General features: G+C 38.3%; 1 protein-coding gene across 3 annotated transcripts in view; it reads left to right on the top strand.

Moving 5' to 3' along the window:
* Nucleotides 1-20,190, top strand: part of LOC113231552 (stress-activated protein kinase JNK) — a 207,535-nt gene that overhangs the window by 127,270 nt on the left and 60,075 nt on the right. The gene's annotated exons all lie outside the window — the stretch shown is intronic.

Genomic DNA, 20,190 nt, shown 5'->3' with positions numbered 1-20,190 from the left:
AGCCTCTCACTAGGGAAACCCTGTGTCGCATCTACCATGGGCACACACACACAGACAACCACAAATTACACCCAAACTCACGAGAGAATCGAACCCGGGACCAGCATGGTAACCGTTCGGCCACGGATGCGTTATCATTCTGGCTACGACTAAATTTCGTTAGAATCTCGTTAACATGCGTCTTAGTGTACTTACATAAGAAACATGCGATTATTTGAAATTTCTTTACAATGTTAGAAATATAGAACTAACCATAAAGCAGGTATGCAATAAAACTTTTACGAAACGAGCATACCTTTTGAAATCTGTTCTACGGCATCTTACAGCATAACAATGTTTCATTTCTAACAACTTCTCGAGAAACCTTAAGAGTATCGTATTTTTACCTTTATTTTTAGCCTTTGCCTTTTCGAAGTAAGTTCTTGAATAAATAAACTATTTCCAGATCTTGACGTCATTGCACATTTTAAAAATAGAAATAATTTATGGCCGTAGCATGGCATACAATGGGTGATAAACCGATGATAAATTTCACCTAATATAATTTTAACTTTACCCAGTTGGCATATCGTTGAAAGTTCAGTACCTATTATTGCAAGTTACGTTTTGATTTTATAATTAAAATGTCATTCAATGTGCTGCCATCTAGCAGCAATAGCTGAAAAACGTATAATTACAGCCTTATTAACTTCCTCAAAAAAAGAAAATCGACCATATTGCAGTGGCATAATGTTTACTTTCATTTCTTATCTCTATTACGATGAACAGAAAATGGAAAATTTACCAAATTAAACAATACCGTGGATAATAACTACAGATGCCACTATCATTTTTGCACTTCTAAATAGCAAAATAAAGCACTTATCCATGATTTTTGTGGTTTTGCATGAGGTAATTGACGACCATAGAGCACAAAGTGAAAATGGCGGACTTTGCTCAAGTATGTGGAACTCTGCGTATTGTTGGCACACGTGTCATGCACACTAAGAACTTTTACTGTATTTTGTGAGTAAAACTCTGAAACTACGAATACGTCTATAAACTATCGTATTAATGACTGATGTATTTACGACTATTAAATACGATACTTTATTAGCGTGGTCAGTGACTTGACGTTAGACGTGAATAATGAAATTTCGTATTCAATAGTTATAGAATACATCGGTCAATAATCAATAGCGTTCGGATGTGTTTGTGGTTTCCGAGTTTCCACGATGTTCAATGTTATGTATCACCTACAATGTTTGCATTTAGAACTATGAACTTTATTGTTGTTTTGATTTCCACGTCAACTATCTATAGAGCTTTAAACTATTTTCATTTTATATCAGTGGTTAAATTACGAGTAAATGAAACTTGTCACCTTATGTCTCAGGGTGACGGGCACAGCGGGAGTGCCCCTCAGATCTTTGTGCTTTAAAGCTCTGAGTGGCACTACAACTGCTATGAACAGACGTGCCGCTTGACACCAGATTCACGACTTGTTCGTCCGGTCACTTGGCATCATAAAAAAACTACTATGATATGAATTTATTTTGTAAAATTACTCCTTTAGCTTTTTATGATTGTTAATACAAAGACCCTAACCGAATGTCAGTTTAAAGGAGTTTTTCTTGGTGATCAATCTCTGTGTTAATAATTATAATTAAGAAACAGGTTAACAAAAAATTAAACTAAAATAAAGAATTTTCTGAACATTCACCTTCAAGCAGCAAGATATTACGTATGAGAAATATTATTCTACGCGTCGTAGCACAACCCGCAGCCCATACGTAGCTATATCCGTAGCACCCTAGGGGTCAACGAACTTCATCCCAACAAGTCCAATAATCATAAACATTTCTCTGCAGTTAACCTGACTTCTCCCACAAATTTATAATGTATCGTTGTTATATCTCCTATTACAAGGGAACAAGGTTGGCAGTTGGAAGTTGGTGGGTTGTAAGGATGGATGGTTGTACAAAACAAAACTGTAATTGGAGTTCACGCGTCAGTAAATGTGCGGGTATGTGCTGCAGGCTATTTGGGACATATGGACAGATTCGGTTTCAAAATAGTATTGTATCTAGACGGCGTCAATAGCCCCTTTGTTAGTTCTACGGGGCACTTGCTTTAAAGTTCGATTCCCAATGGGACTAATCATAAATTTTTCTATGTCGGTTCTGGCCTGGGTGTTCTGGGTACTTCCACGTGGTAATGATGGAAATCCCTAGATTGGCGTGATTGCCTGGTACGTTTATATTATCATTATCACATGATTTTTTTTTTAATACCACGGTACGGGACAAATCGTGCTTCTGGTGGTAAACGACCCGCCTGTCCATAGCAGTTGCAGTACCACTCGAAGCTTTAAATCGCAAAGATCTGAGGGGCACTCCCACTGTGCCTGTCACCCTGAGCCATAAGTTGTCAAGTCCTATGTGCATGTAATTTCACCAGCATACTAACCCTTCATAACGGAACGCTGTAATGCTCATATTATTTCTTGGCGGCACAAATAGGTAAAGTGGCAATACTTCTCTGGACGGACACTTTCTCTGGAGGAGCTCTACCGCTTTTAAAATTAACATTGTCTCATTATCGTTGTTATGTTGTGATAATCATGTTAGCGTTGTCACTTTATCATTATTACATTTTTAATGTGACATTTTGATTATGGTTATTATCCAGCCGCCAGTGCCACCGCAATTACGTATACGAACTTCAATTGTCCGTTCACAATGAAATTTTACGTGTTTTATCGTTCGCCAATCTATGAACACTATGCTACTCTATAGTCTGTTCCAATTCACTTTAAACGAAACGTAAACGAAATGGTTTGGTTGAATTTTTAAAGCAATCACTCAATAAATCGAACAAGTGACACTTTGACGTATGTTTCGAACATTTTGATTTGATAACTGCCTCTGTGGCCGAACGGTTACCATGCTGGACTGCCACGCAGAGGTCCCAGGTTCGATTCCCGGGCCGGGAGAAATATTTGTATGACCTACATTTGTTTCTCTCGTGAGTTTGGGTGTAATTTGTGGTTGTCTATATGTGTGTCCATGGCACCCGCGACACAGGGTTTCCCTAGTGCGGGGCTATGTTGAGTGTGTGTGTGTGTGTGGGTGTGTTATATTTCATCACTTTTTCGAATAATGTTCATTTTGAATAACATCGTAAAATCGTATTTGAAAAATGGTAGTCATAAAGTGAGGTTATTTTTTTAAGTAAATATGTATGAATAGTCCATGGTTGCATAACGTTGTTCGGAAAAAATATTCAGTTCATTCAATTAAAGTGTTTGTAATCAACTTCATCAATAATTAGTAAATCGAAAATTTCAATTGCTATTGAACTTGTATCTAAGGATTTGAAGGAGGATTTAAAAGTAAGATTTCAGAAATTTTAAACACGTTTTTATAAATTATGTAATGAAAACGGCAAGAAATCGATACATTCAATTAATTAATCGATTTGTAGTTGGCATTAAAATTGGCCATCACTAAACCACCTACGATCAGTCACTTTTTTGTTTACTTTTTGTCTACAATGGATTGAAACGAAGTACTGCGTATATGAAATTCGACCACACGCAAAATTAATGTTGTAGAAAGCGTACGTCATATCAAGGGTTATACGTATTTCAGAAGCAATTTAACCTTTATAAGGCAGGCCTCGGTCTTGAAAGGTCATTAGCCCGACGACGTGCTAATTAATTTTGTTTACTGTTCGCACGTGACTCGTAGCCTTCTGGACAAAATAAGATCTTGGTTCCCTATTGATAAAATTTACTTTCGGACTTCGGATAATCGAACTACAATTTGAAAATAATTTTTTATTCGTCAGTAAGCAAATTACACTTCTCCTTGTAAAAATTGTCGAGTTTATTAACACGTTCGCAAGGTACACTTTCCTGAAAAAAAAATAACACAAAAATAGCGTTTTTCTTTTTTCATAAAGCACCTGGACCAAAAACAAATTAAAAAAATATATTTCTCAATTTTTTTTATAATTATAAATAACGCACACACACATTGCCCCGCACAGCAAAACCTTGTATTGCGGGTGCCATGGACACACATGTAGACCACTACAAATCACACCCAAACTCACGAGAGAAATAAATGTAGGCCAAACAAATATTTCACCCGGCCCGGGAATCGAACCTCAACTTCTCCAATATATTCATTCGTCCTTTCATTTCCTTTTTTAATGAAAGGTAAGTACCTAATTTGCCTCCCGAGGGGATTCGAATTGTCTACCTGGAAACGGTTCTTTCACTAGGCTACCACAACATCTAGTTTGATGCTCTAAATACAAATAATTTGGTAAATCTATAGACGTAACTCTGTCTTCTAGAGACGAGCGTTTTTCGTTATCTTTCGTAGTCTTGGAAAAGGAAACCAAAAGGTTCAGGTCTTTCTTTATTACACCAAAATATTTTATAGGAAGTTTTTCATTTATTTTATTGTTTTTTCAAATATTTTGGACTGGCTTTTGACCACTACCTAGGCGTGGAGCAAAGATAGGATCTACGATGGAATGATCTCATCCAGGAGATGCCTATTCAGTCGCACCTTAAGGCGGGGAATTCCATTCCTAGGCTGTGGGCACAATGAGAGATGACGAAAAGCGCCTACCTAGTACGATTTTATTTAGATCCCGCACTTGATGATGACAAGCACAGAGTACTTAACATTTACTACGTAACATATACATCACTCTTGCAAACAATGAAAGATGATGAAAAGCGCTTAGTACGCCTGAAGGGAGTATCGACCAAGTAAGAATGATACCCTGCAAACACAGATTACTTAATAGTTACTATGTAACAAACTACATTAACGTACGCCACTCTCATACAAAATCGAAAATACCTAAGCTTTAATAGCCTACTAAATCTAACTAATGGCACCAGGCGCTTACTACGACGAAAAAGGAACCTAAGCACGCGCTCAGAAAGGTGAAAATAACGTTGCCCGCCGTGTGCAGTCGTGCGGAGCCGAATGCTCATAAATGAATGACCCCTGTGAGCGCTTACACCGACACTGGCGCACTCAGCGGTAGCACTTATCGCGTAACTTTGAGTAATATAATCAGCTAAACACAAACTCACCTTTTGTCAATCCATGTCCGGGTGTCCGACAGCTAACTCCAAATATGGTCGCAACAGAACAGATTACCATAGCCTCGGCCATTTTGTTTCAGAATATAGAAACGTGTATGTTTGGAAATCATAGAATATGTAATAGAATAGTTAAGAATCACGACTCTTGTTCATTTCTGGATCATGTTTACCTAATTTGATTAGGTTAATTTGTAACCTACATAGGGTGGAATTATTTTATGTCTAAAACTTTCGCTCCGAAGTTCTATTCTCGTATTTGTTTTTAACCATTAACGTAAAAAGAGGTGTAGTTAGCCCGTATCATTGTCTGTAGTATAGTAGCTCCCAAACGGACGGACTGATTCGAAAGCGTCACAAAGTTAAATTGTCAAATAGGTATGTTATTATCACTAGTTACATGTGCATCATTAACTAAAACTCGGTTAAGTGGGAAATGGTCAAATTACCGTTTTATATAGCAAAATATAGAGCACAAAATTATCTTTTAAAAACAGTCAAAATTAGTTAACGTGTTGGACTTATCGGAACTTACCCTAACGATGCATAGCTGAGATATCATTAAACAATTGAACTGAATACAGGGTTGTGGTTTTTATGATATCTCAAAAAAATATTTTGTCACTTACCCGCGTTTTAATTAGTGGATGGCAGATCTGGTGAACTTACAGTCACATGAGACTTATCAATTGATGTCTCAGGGTGACGAGAGCAGTGGCGGTGCCCCTCCGGACTTTGCGGCTTAAACCTCTGAGTACACTGCAAGTGTTATTGATAGACGTGTCAGGCCTGGCGTCACTTGGTATTATAAAAAGTGCAATCAGTATTTTTGTTGAGGAAGCGGCATATTTGGTTGTAAAAAACTATGCTTTTTTCGAGTTCTTAGGTTTTCGCGATTGTTACACATAGGAAATGAAACTATTTTTCCGGATTTAAATTGCGTGTATTTGTTTTTTCAAATAAACCGACGTTTCGGGCCCTTTACAGGTCCCATCCCAGTCAACCGTGACCATGGGACCTGTAAAGGGCCCGAAACGTCGGTTTGTTTGAAAAAACAAATATACGCGATTTAAATCCGGAAAAATAGTTAAATAAATAACGCACACACTCAACATTGCCCCGCACTAGGGAAACCCTGTGTCGCGGGTGCCATGGACACACACATAGACAACCACAAATTACACCCAAACTCACGAGAGAAATAATTGTAGGCCATACAAATATTTCTCCCGGCTCGGGAATCGAACCTGGGACCTCTGCGTGGCAGTCCGGCATGGTAACCGTTCGGCCACAGAGGCAGTTTCATTTCCTATATGCTTTTTTCGTAAGCGATTAAATACTAACCTTCGACAAATTTATTTTCTTGTAGTTTCTGCCTGCCCACCATATCTTTTCGCCGTACAAAGTAAATTTTCCGATGAAATACAATCCTTTCACGATCGACTAGACAAACGTCGGTATTCAAAAGAGACCCCTCCAAGGGTCGATAATCGATACGTTTCCCAGAAGGGCTTATTCACCTCTATTTCTATAACCTGCGATTATCCGCGAAGCTTGTTTATAGGCAAACCTTTGCCTTCGAGTTAGGGTTGTTCAGTTTTCATTTACGCCAATCAGAGGCTTGTTCGGCCCAATGGTCCGAATGGTTAAAGGGGCCAATGGTGTTCAGCAGTAAAGACGACCAGATGGTTTAAATATATTTGAACTATAAACTGGATTTAAGAATAAGAAACTTATATCTTAGGGTGCTTTCAGTTTAGACGCGTATGGAAGCGTTGCAGTGGTCCCACAGTGGCGCTGCCGCTGTAGCCACGCCTCTACTTACTTTCATACACTATTTTGATGCGCGGGTGCAGTGCCAATGTCGTGACAAGCACTCGCCTCGTTTGCAGTCACAATAAGTAATAATAATAATAACGCACACACTCAACATAGCCCCGCACTAGGGAAACCCTGTGTCGCGGATGCTATGTATACACACGTCCACAACGACAAATTATACACAAACTCACGAGAGAAATAAATGTAGGTCATATAAATATTTCTCCCGGCCCGGGAATCGAACCTGGGACCTCTACGTAGCAGTCCTGCATGGTAACCGTTCGGGGCCACGGAGGCAATTAAAAATATTTTTTTTCAATTATTTTTAAATAAAAATTAAGTGACCTTTTTTTATTTTTAACCGACCTGAAAAAAGGAGGAGGTTCTCAATTAGACTGTATTTTTTGTATATTTATGTTACGCTGTAACTACTACTACTCTACTGATTTTGATGATTAGTTATAGTGTATATAAAATATGCCACCTCTTAGGGTGGCAAACTAGGGCAGAACGATTTTAGAGGTCGGTTTGTTTTAGTACTCTGTACTGAGAATATTAAATGTCCACTGCACCCGCTTCTACAAAGGGTCAGCGCGAATCGGCGGACGGGTAGGCAAAGGATATAAAATTTTTTAACGCATAAAATTGCAATGCTCCTGCCACACACGCGGCGTTCGAAGCATCGCGGCGCATTTTTCTCTGCGCTTTGAAATTTTATACCTTCTTTCAATTTAAATAGTATAAAATATACATGGATAAATTTAATGTCATTGCCATACGTTTGAAGGTGCCCCAGACAAACATACTGACAGAGCGTCACAGATAGACAGACAAAGGCTTCAAACTTATAGCTGCCCTCGTTTTGCATCTGGAGTTAATAACATAACAGAACTTGTGCTTGAGCACTTCATTGGCGAGCTGGTGTGGCAAGTCAATACGTAACTAGAAATACACCTCAGGCCTGTTTGTAATTTAATTTATAATAAGCAAAATATCTACATTAATATAGTATATGAGTGTATAAGTTTTCTGTATTATTAACAAGAGGACCTACGTTGTCTGAAGTAAAGTTATTGTTTTTGTTGCCCAATCGATAAATCGTCGTGTGAGCTCGAAAAATATGCGTATCCGCCATCTTTTTATCTTTGCCCTCCAACATAGTAACGTCAAAATGTTTCATCACTTCTCGTTTGTTCACTTATATTTTGTTTTAAATTACATTTATTTTAAATTACATTGGAACACAAATGAAATTATTTTTTCGGATTTAAATCGCCCATCGATTTTTTCAAACGAACCAAAATTTCGGGCTTATACAGTTTCCATTTTCACGGCTGAATAAAATTAGTATCGTATCTGTATATTCGGTTTGGATCCAAATAATATAATCTCAGTACAGAGTACTAAAAAAACCGACCTCAAAAGTACGTGGAATTACGGCTATTTGCTAAGTTTCATTGAAATATCCTATAGGAGCAATTACTTTAATGGTTGATATTGCTATTTCTCCCATTCAAGGCGTTTTTCTCTCAATATACTTTGAGTAGTGTCGTAGTGAGAACCTATTTTTATTATCTCCAGTGTCAAGTCCTGTATAGTGGCGAACTAGGGGATATTTCAATAAGACTTAGCAAATAGACGTAATTTTACGTACTTTTGAAGTCGGTTTTTTTTATAATATCAAGTGACGGGACGATCAAGTCGTGCGCCTGGTGGTAAGCTACGCGCCTATCCATATTAGTTGCAGTGCCACTCGAGAGCTTTAAATCGCAAACATCTGAGGGGCACTGCCACTGCGCCCGTCACCATGGGACATAAGTTGACAAGTCGCATGTGCCTGTAATTTTACCAACGCCCTTACCCTTCAAAACCGGAACACAGTAATGGGGCTGAAATAGGTAAGGTGGCAGTACTACCCTAGACGAACTCTTTCACAAGGAGCTCTATATCTCTCATAATAACGAAGAAACTATACGCGATAAACACCCTGAATAAAATCGTTACAAAAAACAATAGCCTATGATATAAAATAAAATGTCAACTAAAACTACGTAGGGAAGAAAGCGAGCTAGTTTGGTTGTGGGTCGACATTCTATTACACTCCGATCCGGGTAGCAGAGCGGAATCGTGTTTGCTTATCCAATTTTGCCATCCATCGACTCCGCCCTCGCGAGAAGCGAATATCTTTACGCCGTTTGAGATAAACTTGGGAAAATTTTCCGATACCAATTTCCTGTTCTCGTCTGATACTGAACCAGAAGTGAACTGCTAAACACAGATCTCTCATTAAAGAAATATTGGTTATAATCATGTCACGCATGAAACCAATGCTGTCGTAACTCAAAGTTGTGGAATTGAGAAATATAATATCAAGTGACGAGACGAACAAGTCGCGCGCCTGATAGTAAACTACACGCCTGTCCATAACAGTTATAGTGCCATTCAAATCTTTTAATCGCAAAGATCTGACGAGCACTGTCTCTGCGCCCGTCACCCTAGGACATAAGTTGACAAGTTCCATGTGCCTGTACTTTCACCAATGTAATATGAATATTAAAAAAAAAGAATGTTACTGGGAATAATGTGATAATTTTTATTCAGACAAAACTTAAATATTATAACTACATATACATCTTAGATGACTAAATTACATTATATTCTTAAAGACATTTTCGCCTAACGTGATTTAATTTTCTGTCATTTTGATTGCCTACAAGACAGGCCATGCCTAGCTAGTGTAGAAATCAAAAGTAACTCCATTCGCGAATGTATTAACACATTTAAATCATGTCTCATATATCTCGATTATCCATTTACAAACGAGAATCTAAATATTGGTTTCATTATTACTTTTTTTGAATGGTGTTTTTTCAATTCTACTATTCGACAATTTAAAATTACGACAGTTTTTGGCTTCGTGTGCGATGTGTATTGGTGCCTTTAAACAGTATTCAAAAGTTTTATCAGTGATGCTTCTTAATATTCTGAACGCACGACGAAAACTCACTCCAAAATTCTTTGACCTTTTCTTATCTTTTCTTTTCATCTTAATATTTTCAGTTATACATATTTACATTCCATAAATATGTATAACTCTAATAATAATAGTAATACCACGTAATACTGTAACGGTATAGAGCGGGAGGTACAACACAATTATAGGAGATAAGTTCGTAGTTTATTATCGTAGCAACTTTACAGAGTTACAATGTAGTGCTATGAGTTGATCCACCGCTACGCAGCTACGAAGGGAGCTACGGAAACTATCTCACGATTGGTGCCGGTAGCGTAGGCTTTTTAGGTGTAGCGTAAGCACCATTTCAGCAGACTTACTGTGATAAATTTTATCATAATATAATATTTTGTGATAATTTGTGATAAATTTACAAATATACGTAATTGGAAATTTAAGTATACTTACGAGTAACTTGTGCTTACATTGGTTTTTTATAATGAATATCGTGGTGTTTTGCTACAATGACATTAGTTTATTTGTTGTGAAACTACTCCATTTGTTTGTTATAATAAGTGATGGGAATTAAGAGAGTTAATTTGCTTAAAGTATGAACGTTTTTTTTAGTATGAACATACCCAGTTCGTCATCAATGCGTATAAATTTCTATTTTTAACAGACTTAAAAAAAGGGTACGGTTCTCAATTCGATTTAAATTTTTTTTATGTATGTTACTCCGGTATTTGTGAACCGATTTTGATGATTCTTTTTTGTCGCAAAGAGGGTAGATCCCATTTAAATTTGAAGAAAATATTCCACCTCTTACGGTGGAATATTTTGTGTTGCACCACTTTTTTTCTTTTTGTGGTGTGATTTTGGTGTTGTCACGTGTTTATTTTTTAAATGGCTAAAGTATTTAAATACGGAAGTACCTACAGAAACACAACTACAATGTCATTTTTTGATACATAATTTGGAACAGATAATTAATAGGGAACAATAATTTGCCGCAATGTACTCAAATTTCAATAAATAATACGCATATTGAAATATAATCAGTTCCGAGAATTCCCGGGATTTGTAGAAGGTTATGTCCACATTATTCTTTGTCGCCCGTCACCCTGAGACATAAGCTGACAAGTCCCATGTGCCTGTTATTTCACCAGCATCGATTCTCTTCAAAACCGGAACACAGTAATGCTGACATTGCTGCTTGGCGGCAGAAATAGGTAAGGTGGCAGTACTTCCCTGGACGAACTCTTTCACAAGGAGCTCTACTGCTATTAAAGTAGTTAAATTATGTCCCTCAATTCTGATCACTCGTTATAATTATAGTTACATTATCTGTGTACCAAACCAGGTTCGAAACCTATAAGATCGGAGGAGATTTTCTTCGTGTGCTAAATTTGTATTAACAATCATACGCACATATCGCTTTAGGGATTAGAACTATCAACCTTTCAATTGAGAAGCAACCGATTTCCCACTGTACTATCACCGTTTTAATCTTCAAATACATACTTATATAGCTAGTTACAAAGTTTGTCTGATTACAATTTATTCTTACCGTTAAATAAAACCAATCACCCGAGACAATCCAGCCAACAGGAACAGGCTCAAGTTTTAAGTCTTTTATAATATAAAACACTGAGAAACGTCACGGTTAAGTAACGTTTAAGTATAGTAAGTAATTAAAACAGTCAGCCCGCAGCCCGCGGCGCTTGCGCCGTGACGTGAAAGCATCCTCCGGCTCTTTGAAATTTCGACACATTTTAAATTTTGTTGGGTTTAAAAGGATTGTTGATCTTGTCCTTTATAACTTGTTTCTAACTGTAAATTACTTTATCGAACTCAAATAACATTTTTATCTTCATTGTCAACCCTTAGAACTAAATCCATACTCATGGTACTACTATTTCGTATAACTAAGGTAAATGATTCTTTTATGAGAAACTGTATACTTTTTTACAATAAGATTCCGGAGCATATATAAAGATTGCATTTGTGTCGCATTAAAAGTATTTTAATTGAAAAATTATATTGCCAAATTTTAGACTACGTGTGAGATAAAGATGTTTGGAAAGACGACATGGCTCTAGATTCCACACAAATTTAATTCAAAGTGTATTCCATAGCATTTAAGTTTATTTGAAAAGAACAATCACTAGTCAATAAAAAAAAACACTCTCAGGAAGGTCAGCGAAGTGAACGAGCAGTACCTTAAAAATGGCATTTTCAAGTGTAAAAATTTTACCAATGGAATATATGATCATTTGACTTTGACTATTGTACGTCCCACTGCCGAGTACTGGTCTAGGCTAAGGAGAAGGTTTAGGCCCTGGTCTATTGTGCCAACTCCATGCCCCATTTGGGAAGTTCACACGTTTTCGAAGTGTTGTGAACTTCGGCATCAGATTTTATTAAGATGTTTTCCTACGCCATTAGCAAGAGGTATTAGGTTGTCTGAAATCATTTCCAAACAGTAACTTGCTGTCTAGCAATAAAGCCGCCTGTTGTGCCCTTTTATTTATCTATTATGTTGCTATCACAGACGCCTAAGAGCTATTTTCCACTAACCGACAATCCCCGAGCGACCGCAGCCACGGCGGCCGGCGGCTAGTTTTGATAACGACTGCGCGCGCGACTAGTCGCCCACTACAACATGCTACTAAGGGTGCCTACAGATCTGGCGAATGCGACTGTTTGCGTAAGCCTCGTGAGCTGCACACGTGCATTACGTTGTGCGATCTGTTCGCATGCCGTTCGCGCGCCACATGTATTAACATGTATTTAATTGCACGGATGCAGCACGCGCGCAGCGCACCTGCACCGCGTTCGCGTTGCACTCGACGACGATTTCTAAGTCGTGACCGCGTCAATCGGTATGTCTTATTTCAATAATAATAATGTAATAACGCACACACTCAACATAGCCCCGCACTAGGGAATCCCTGTGTCGCAGGTACCATGGACACACACGTAGACAACCACAAATTACAACCAAACCCGCTAGAGAAATAAATGTAGGTCTACTAGTAACAGTTCGGCCACACAGACGGTTAATACATAGGTATCGCTCGCGTCCAGCCGCTAAGTGAAATTTTTGTAAATAAAAAAATAACATTACCACCACTACAATCCTTTACGACTGCAATTCCATTACAATTCCAAAACACCTTAGGCCATGTATAAATAAAAAACATTTTTGTAGCGTGTACGTGGCAAAAACGTTGTTCCAGGTTAAATAGAATATTTGATAATGTTTTCGCCTTTTTCGAATATCGCGCAGGGTTGTTTCTCAGCATCATTGTTGTTTATTACCGTCGAAAGTGAAGTCCTCGTTTTGTAATCTCGGAACACAAAGACCGTCGCGAGCAACCAAATGCGCCTCGTGGAAGTGCATTGACGCAATACGGGTGCACTCAGCTGCTTATCGCACTGGCTTTGTGTCGTTGCACTCGTGTAGCGTTTAAGGCTCGCCCTGCACCGAGCCGTGACGAGCTTCAGCACTTAACAGCACAATTTCATTCACTGTTCGGTATAGGTATTCTGTAACTTGTGCCATTTACCACGATCTGTGTTTTAATTGGTACTAAGTGATGGGACGAACAAGTCGTGCGCCTGATGCGAAACGCCACGCCTGTCCATAACAGTTGCAGGGCCACTCAGCTCACCCTTCAAAACCGGAACGCAGTAATGATCACATTACTGCTTGGCGGCAGAAATAGGTAAGTTGGCAGTACTTCTCTGGATGTACTCTTTCACGCGGAGCTATACTGCTACTAAAATCTTGCGCTAGTCCTATGGTCATCCAGCTGGCCGCAGGACATTTCACGTTTCAATAACCACTTCTTGAACACGCCTCGTAAACCTGTTCAGCTCGATCTTAGCTTCAGTATTCGATCCGATTAATAATTAAGAGTAAAAAATTTAAATTGCCTATTTGAAGAACTTGGATTTATTTAAAGTAAGAACCTATAGCATCTTAATGTGGCGGACCGCGGTATCCAGCACGGTATAGTGTGAATTGTCCTTAACGCAGCAATCATCACTGGTTCTCTTTACAGGCTCGTTTGGACACATCCATTCCATGTTTCCAACCATTTACGACTCATTTCTTGCTCTTATTCCTTTTATGGTTTTATAATGAGTACGAAGTTTACATAATTATATGCGTTACAAAAGATCATTGACCACTAATTTGTTGTACTTGAAAATATTGTAATAATAATAATAATGTTGCTCTCTACGTCACCAACCCATGGAGTACGAGTACGGCCTCCATTGAAATAATCCCAATTGTTTTATCTGCAAAGCCAGCCAATCTCGCAAACAACTGGAGGCGTTTGAATTTCTGTGGCGTACGCTTTCAACACAAAAGCAGAATCAATCAATCAGTAATTGGATTCCTTATACCTATACATTTTGGTGGAGTACAAAAGATCATTTATATGTATATAAAAATTCATTGTACCAAAATACAAAATAATGTGGCTTGACAATAAAATGACTTAAAAAAAATACGTGTAAAAAACGAGCTTATCCCAACGGCTTTCATCCAATTTACCATTGAACAACTCAGAGGATAGCTAGTTCTTTGATTGACATTGTCGTGTAAAAAAGTGAGTGCTGCATTCTCAATTACACAAATAGATTAATTACAAGATGCTTGGTTTTTTTATTGGTCTATTAAATATCTGATGAAAGGCGAATTACCATTCACGGTCAAAAGAAAACTCGTGGAAACGTCGCATTCCACCCATCCTCGCCTATGGCGCACAAATCTGGTCACTGACAGCGCGGCAAAAGTCCAAACTTGAGGTCGGTTAACGAGCTATGGAGCCCAGTATCCTGGGAGTTAAATTGTCAGACCGTATCGGGAACAGGGATCTGCGCTCCAAAACACGAATCGTAGATGTGGGCCAACAAGCGGGTAAAATAAAATGTCTGCCGCATGTCAGACGAGTTGTGATTCCCGAAGATAGAAAACGACCATGCGGCAGGCCAAAGCGTCGATGGAGAGACGAGCTAGACGCGCATCTAAAAACTGGACCTCAGTGGCGCAAAATAGAGAGATGTGGAGAGAGGGGAGGGAGGCCTTTGTCCAGCAGTGGGACGATACATACAGGCTTTTAAAAAAAACTTATGTACTTACATAATTATAGAATTCTAGAACAACAGTCGTTCTTTCTTTCAGTATTAAGGGTATAAAAATCTGAAGTGACCATGGCGCGCAAAGCTAACGTATACCGGCCCATAGCCAGTTGATTATTTTAGTAGCAGGGGAGCTCCTTGTGAAAGAGTTCGTCCAGGCAAGTACTGCCACCTTTACCTATTTCTGCCGCCAGGCAATAATGTGAGCATTATTGCGATCCGTTTGGGATGGATAAGGCAACTGTTATGTATAGGCGTGTCGCTTATTCGTCCCGTCACTTGGTATTATAAAAAATAAAACGGAAAAGTCGCGATTCATAATTCATTTTCGATTTTAATACTTTCGAGGTTATTATTATATTATACAGGTTTCTTACTACGGTACGATTATGTCGCTGTATCCACACATGAAACTCAAGTGAGTGTGGTTTGTCGGAAAAAAGCGAGTAACAATGGTAACGCCACAAGTAATCGAGATGAAGTTATATTAGCTGTACCTGAAGAAGATAGACAGATATTATGTCTGTTCTTGAAGCTGTCATCTGAGGCAGATATTATGTCTGTTCTTGAAGCTGTCATCTGAGACAGATATTATGTCTGTTCTTGAAGCTGTCATCTGCCTGGCCAGTCAACCCGTGACTATGGAGCGTGTAAAATTACAGGCACATGGGACTTGTCAACTTGTGTCTATCTTTGCAATTTAAAGCTCTAAATGGCACTGTAACTGTTAAAGACAGGCGTGTAGCGTACATCAGGCGCACGACTTGGCCGTCCCGTTACTTGATGTTATAAAAAAAGAAGAAATCATACCTAAACCTGCAATTAGTGGTAATCATATATTTCATTGCGTTTGTAGAAGTTGACATGGACACCGCAGTACCAGGTGGCACCCTCAAGTTTGCAGGCAGGCATTGAAACTCCAGTGTTAGACAAAAAAGGGGCGAATTTAATGTGCCATAAGGGTCATACAAAACAAGATAAAACGGCTTAATATTAATGATATGTACACTTTGATAACGCGGAGCAGATTACTACCCAAGTCATCCAGTAGGATTCATACCACACTAAACATATATAACCCATACACCTTTCTAATCACGTTGTACAGACATGTGACAATAATCTCAGTACAGAGTACTATATAATCTCAGTACAGGGAACTAAAAAAACCGACCTCAAAAGTTCGTGGAATTAGATCTATTTGCCAAGTTTTGTTGAAATCGGTTACCGGAAAGTGCGCAAACCCGGATTCATCCCATAGTTGGCCACTTTAAGGGACTCGACACAGGAGATAATAAAAATCGGTGCTCACTGCTTAAAGTATTGAGAGAAAAAACGCCTTAAATTGGAGAATAGCAAAATCAATCATTAAAATAATTGTTCCTTATAATAAAATTTAGGCGCTATTTATAAAAATGAGTCTTCATGCGTGAACAGCCACCCTAAGGGTCGTATTCCAGAACTCTACTCAATACTCAAGTCAGGACATGAGTATTGCAGTGAGCACTGAAAATCGTACTCAAGTCCGTGCCATTAGGGTCGTATTTCCAGTGCTTCAAATCACACTCAAGTTTGCTCAAATCCTGACTTGACCATTGAGTAGAGTTCTGGAATACGACCCTTAGAGGTGGATGAATTTCTTCAAAATTAAATGGGACCGCTATGGAGGTACCTTTTTCCAATAAAAAAGAATCATCAAAATCGGTTCACAAATGCCGCCGGAGTTATTGCGTTACATACATTAAAAAAAAACATACAGCCGAATTGAGAACCTCCTCCTTGTTTTTGAAGTCGGTTAAAAACCGACCTCAAAAGTCTTTCATCCCCTAGTTTGTCTTCCTTAGAGGTGGAATATTTTCTTCGAATTTAAATGCGACCACTTCTGAGGTATAATCCTCTTTCTCATCCTCTTTGCAACAAAAAAGAATCATAAAAAACGGTTCACAAATTTATCGGAGTTATCACGTAACATACATATAAAGAAAAACATACAGTCGAATTGAGTACCTCCTCTTTTTTTATGGAGTTAGTTAAAAAAGTATAGTTTCACTGTGCCCGGTCAAACATACAAACATATTGAAAGTATATTTACACATTTACTCACATGCACTTCGATAGACAAACTGTGTGTAATCTATTGTTCAATTATATTACAAGGGCGTGGATTCATGTCAGTCAGTAGTTCAAATGTGGTGATGAAAATGAACTATTGCGGTTTCGGCTTGAAAACCAAGGATAAAAGCAACAAATGATGCGATGATACATAAATATGTCTCATAACTATTGTAAAATAAATAATTAAAATTAAGCAAACCTACAAGTAACTGTATCATCAGTTAATAAATATTTATATACTGAAATGTTTCAATCAACTATGTTAGAACCAATTTCCTCGTACAAATGAACAAGCTCAAATATACTTAATAATGAATGAAGGCATGAATCAATGATATATTCTTTGTTGTTTATAAAAAATTACAATGACAACGCAGAACAGTAATGCGAGTGTAATGGAATAAGCTAATGTTCAACAGGCGGCATTGTTATTAACTATAAATCTCTATATACTCGTTATATCGGAGCCAGTCACAAAACATTATATAGCAGAATTCGGTTGTTTACGTAATGTGGTTTAGAAAAATATAAATATAGAATAAGGAGCTAGGTTGACGCTTTATAAACTTGCGCGAATTGAGAAGATGCTCTTTTTGTGTGAGTTACTTTGAAAGTGAACAACCGAGCGCGGCCACTCCCTGGGCATTCGCTGCGTGACATTATGTATCAATCTGAAAAATGGATAAATGAATTAATTTCAATCAACTGACGTTATTTCACCGCCGAGTGAACGAATTGATAGCGAAATGTGATCGTGATAAAGGTGTTTGTTTCCACTTTTCTTTTACAGTTATCTTACAACACACCATATTTATTTACAAGAAAACTCTTTTTCGGGTTTTCACCGACGGAACAAAAAATCTTGTCAATATTCAACTTAATTCCTCAGCGCGTTTATTGGTATGGTGTCACTCCGACCGACTTTTTTTAATAAACTGATTGTATAGCATACCTTGTAGCCATTCCCACAAGAACGACTCTTGTGGGAATGGCTACAAGTCCCTGTCTGATAGCTGCTGATTTGGTACTTTTCTATCATTTTTTCATTTCATTTTCTTTATTTTTCAGCTGCTACTATCCCTCTGCGTGGCAAAGGCCTCACTTCCCTTTCCCTACTAATCGCGTAAAGCATATAAGCATCTAACTTATTACGATATCTCGTTCCGGATCTTTCATGTCACCGTCTTGCATTTCTCATTCATCATCATCATTTCTTACTCTGTGAAAATAAAAGTAATATGGAAATGTCACCATGCTAAACATGGGCTTGACAATAAAATCTTTTTATAAAAACTGAATACGTCTATCGTTTATCAGAGATTAGAGTTTTACTGTTGATGCAACAAGGTTTTTTTTCGTGTTGGTTGCGTTGTAGTCGGTTGACAAAAAACTATACGCTTTTACTATGTAAATAAAATCTCTCCAGTTTCATAGTTACCTCGCCACAATCTGCCTCGCAAATGTGTCATCCATCATTGATGTTTTCGGCCGCTCAGCCCGTGCACACTGCCACACCTTAATGTATACAAATTGTCACTTTGTGATATTGCAAATTTAAACCCTTTGCAAACAACGTATGGTTCAATTTTCAACGCCCAGTTTTTATGACAGCTGGTGGCCCAGCCTGTACGACTTTGTCGTTGAACTTCGTGTACCTAATTTTTTTGCTACCGTTTGCCCTCCCTAGTTTTGATTTATTTGTCTTTGCAATACTTTGTTATTGTCTATTTCCCTGTTTATGTTACTAGTACGTTTTTATTACCTCCACAAGCTTATGGTCTTTTTTCGATGGTGAATCAAGCTGAATGATAATAATGCGCCTGGCATTTATCGGTCTCAAATAAGGGAATCCCCGTGCTATTAGTACGAGAGCAACGGAAGTCATTTCAGGGTAGAACACCCAGACCAGAAGCAATTTAGAAAAGTTCGTTACCCAAATTGGTCCTAGCGCGAATTTAACGCGGGACCTCCTCATGCTGTGCTCACAGTGCAAACCATTGAGCCACCGAGGCCGCCGAATAATAATAAATTAGTTTAGGGAGTAATGTCATTGAATATTAAAATCCATTTCCTTCTCTCTAATGCTCATTAAATTATCTACGTTGATGCGAAAGATATTTGTCGGGATTGTAGCAAGTGGAAGACTGTGGTCTCTGCCTACCCCGATGGGACAAGAGCGTGAAGTGTATGTATGGAAAAGATATTATCTCTATTAGGAATACCTTATTCATATTATAGATTTTTGTGATTATTTTATGCTTTATCGCTGCGTATTGGTGTCTCACTCGCTACGGACGTTTTTATTCAAGAGCGGAGGTAGCTTAGTGGAAGAAGGCTTACATCTCAATTGATAGGTTGAAGGTTCGAATGTGCCTATGTCTTTCATCTCTAAAATATGTACCGTTGTTAATGTTTAATAGCAATACCCTCCCTGACTATGAAGAAAAACTTGCATATCGAAGACGGTCTCCAACTTGGACTTGGCCCGTGTAGCGTAATATGTCCTAAACATCTTACAACAGTCTTGGATGAAGTTTTATAGCCTGTGAACTCTGTAACCGTGGAACATGTAACCGCTCTAAAAATCGGAGAGAAAAAAAGCCTTATTATGGTAAAAAACCAGTATTTGTGATTTGTATTCTTTTTTTTATTATACCAAGTAATAACGAACAAGTCGTGCGCCTGGTGTTAAGCGACACGCCTGTCCGTAGCAGTTGTAGTGCCACTCAGAGTTTTAGATCGCAAAGATTTTAGACAAAAGTTGACAAGTCTCATATGCCTGTCATTTCACCAGACCAACAAAACCGGAACTCAATAACACTCATATTAGTGCTTGGCGGCATATAGGTACAGGTAAGGTTACTTCCATGGACGAACCCTTTCACAAGGAGTCTACTCCTACTAAATTCTTGTGAAGCAAATTCAATGTAACTAAACTATTCACGGACAAGCACAGCCGAGTTGTTTATCCTACAACTATCTACATAATCGGGCTCCGTACGCACCCGCTCCATTTGTAAGCTACGCGAAGTAGGCT

This window comes from Hyposmocoma kahamanoa, unplaced genomic scaffold (genome assembly GCF_003589595.1).
Source record: "Hyposmocoma kahamanoa isolate Upper Pololo Valley unplaced genomic scaffold, ASM358959v1 65, whole genome shotgun sequence".
Taxonomy (NCBI): domain Eukaryota; kingdom Metazoa; phylum Arthropoda; class Insecta; order Lepidoptera; family Cosmopterigidae; genus Hyposmocoma; species Hyposmocoma kahamanoa.
This window is presented reverse-complemented; position numbering and strand designations above follow the sequence as displayed.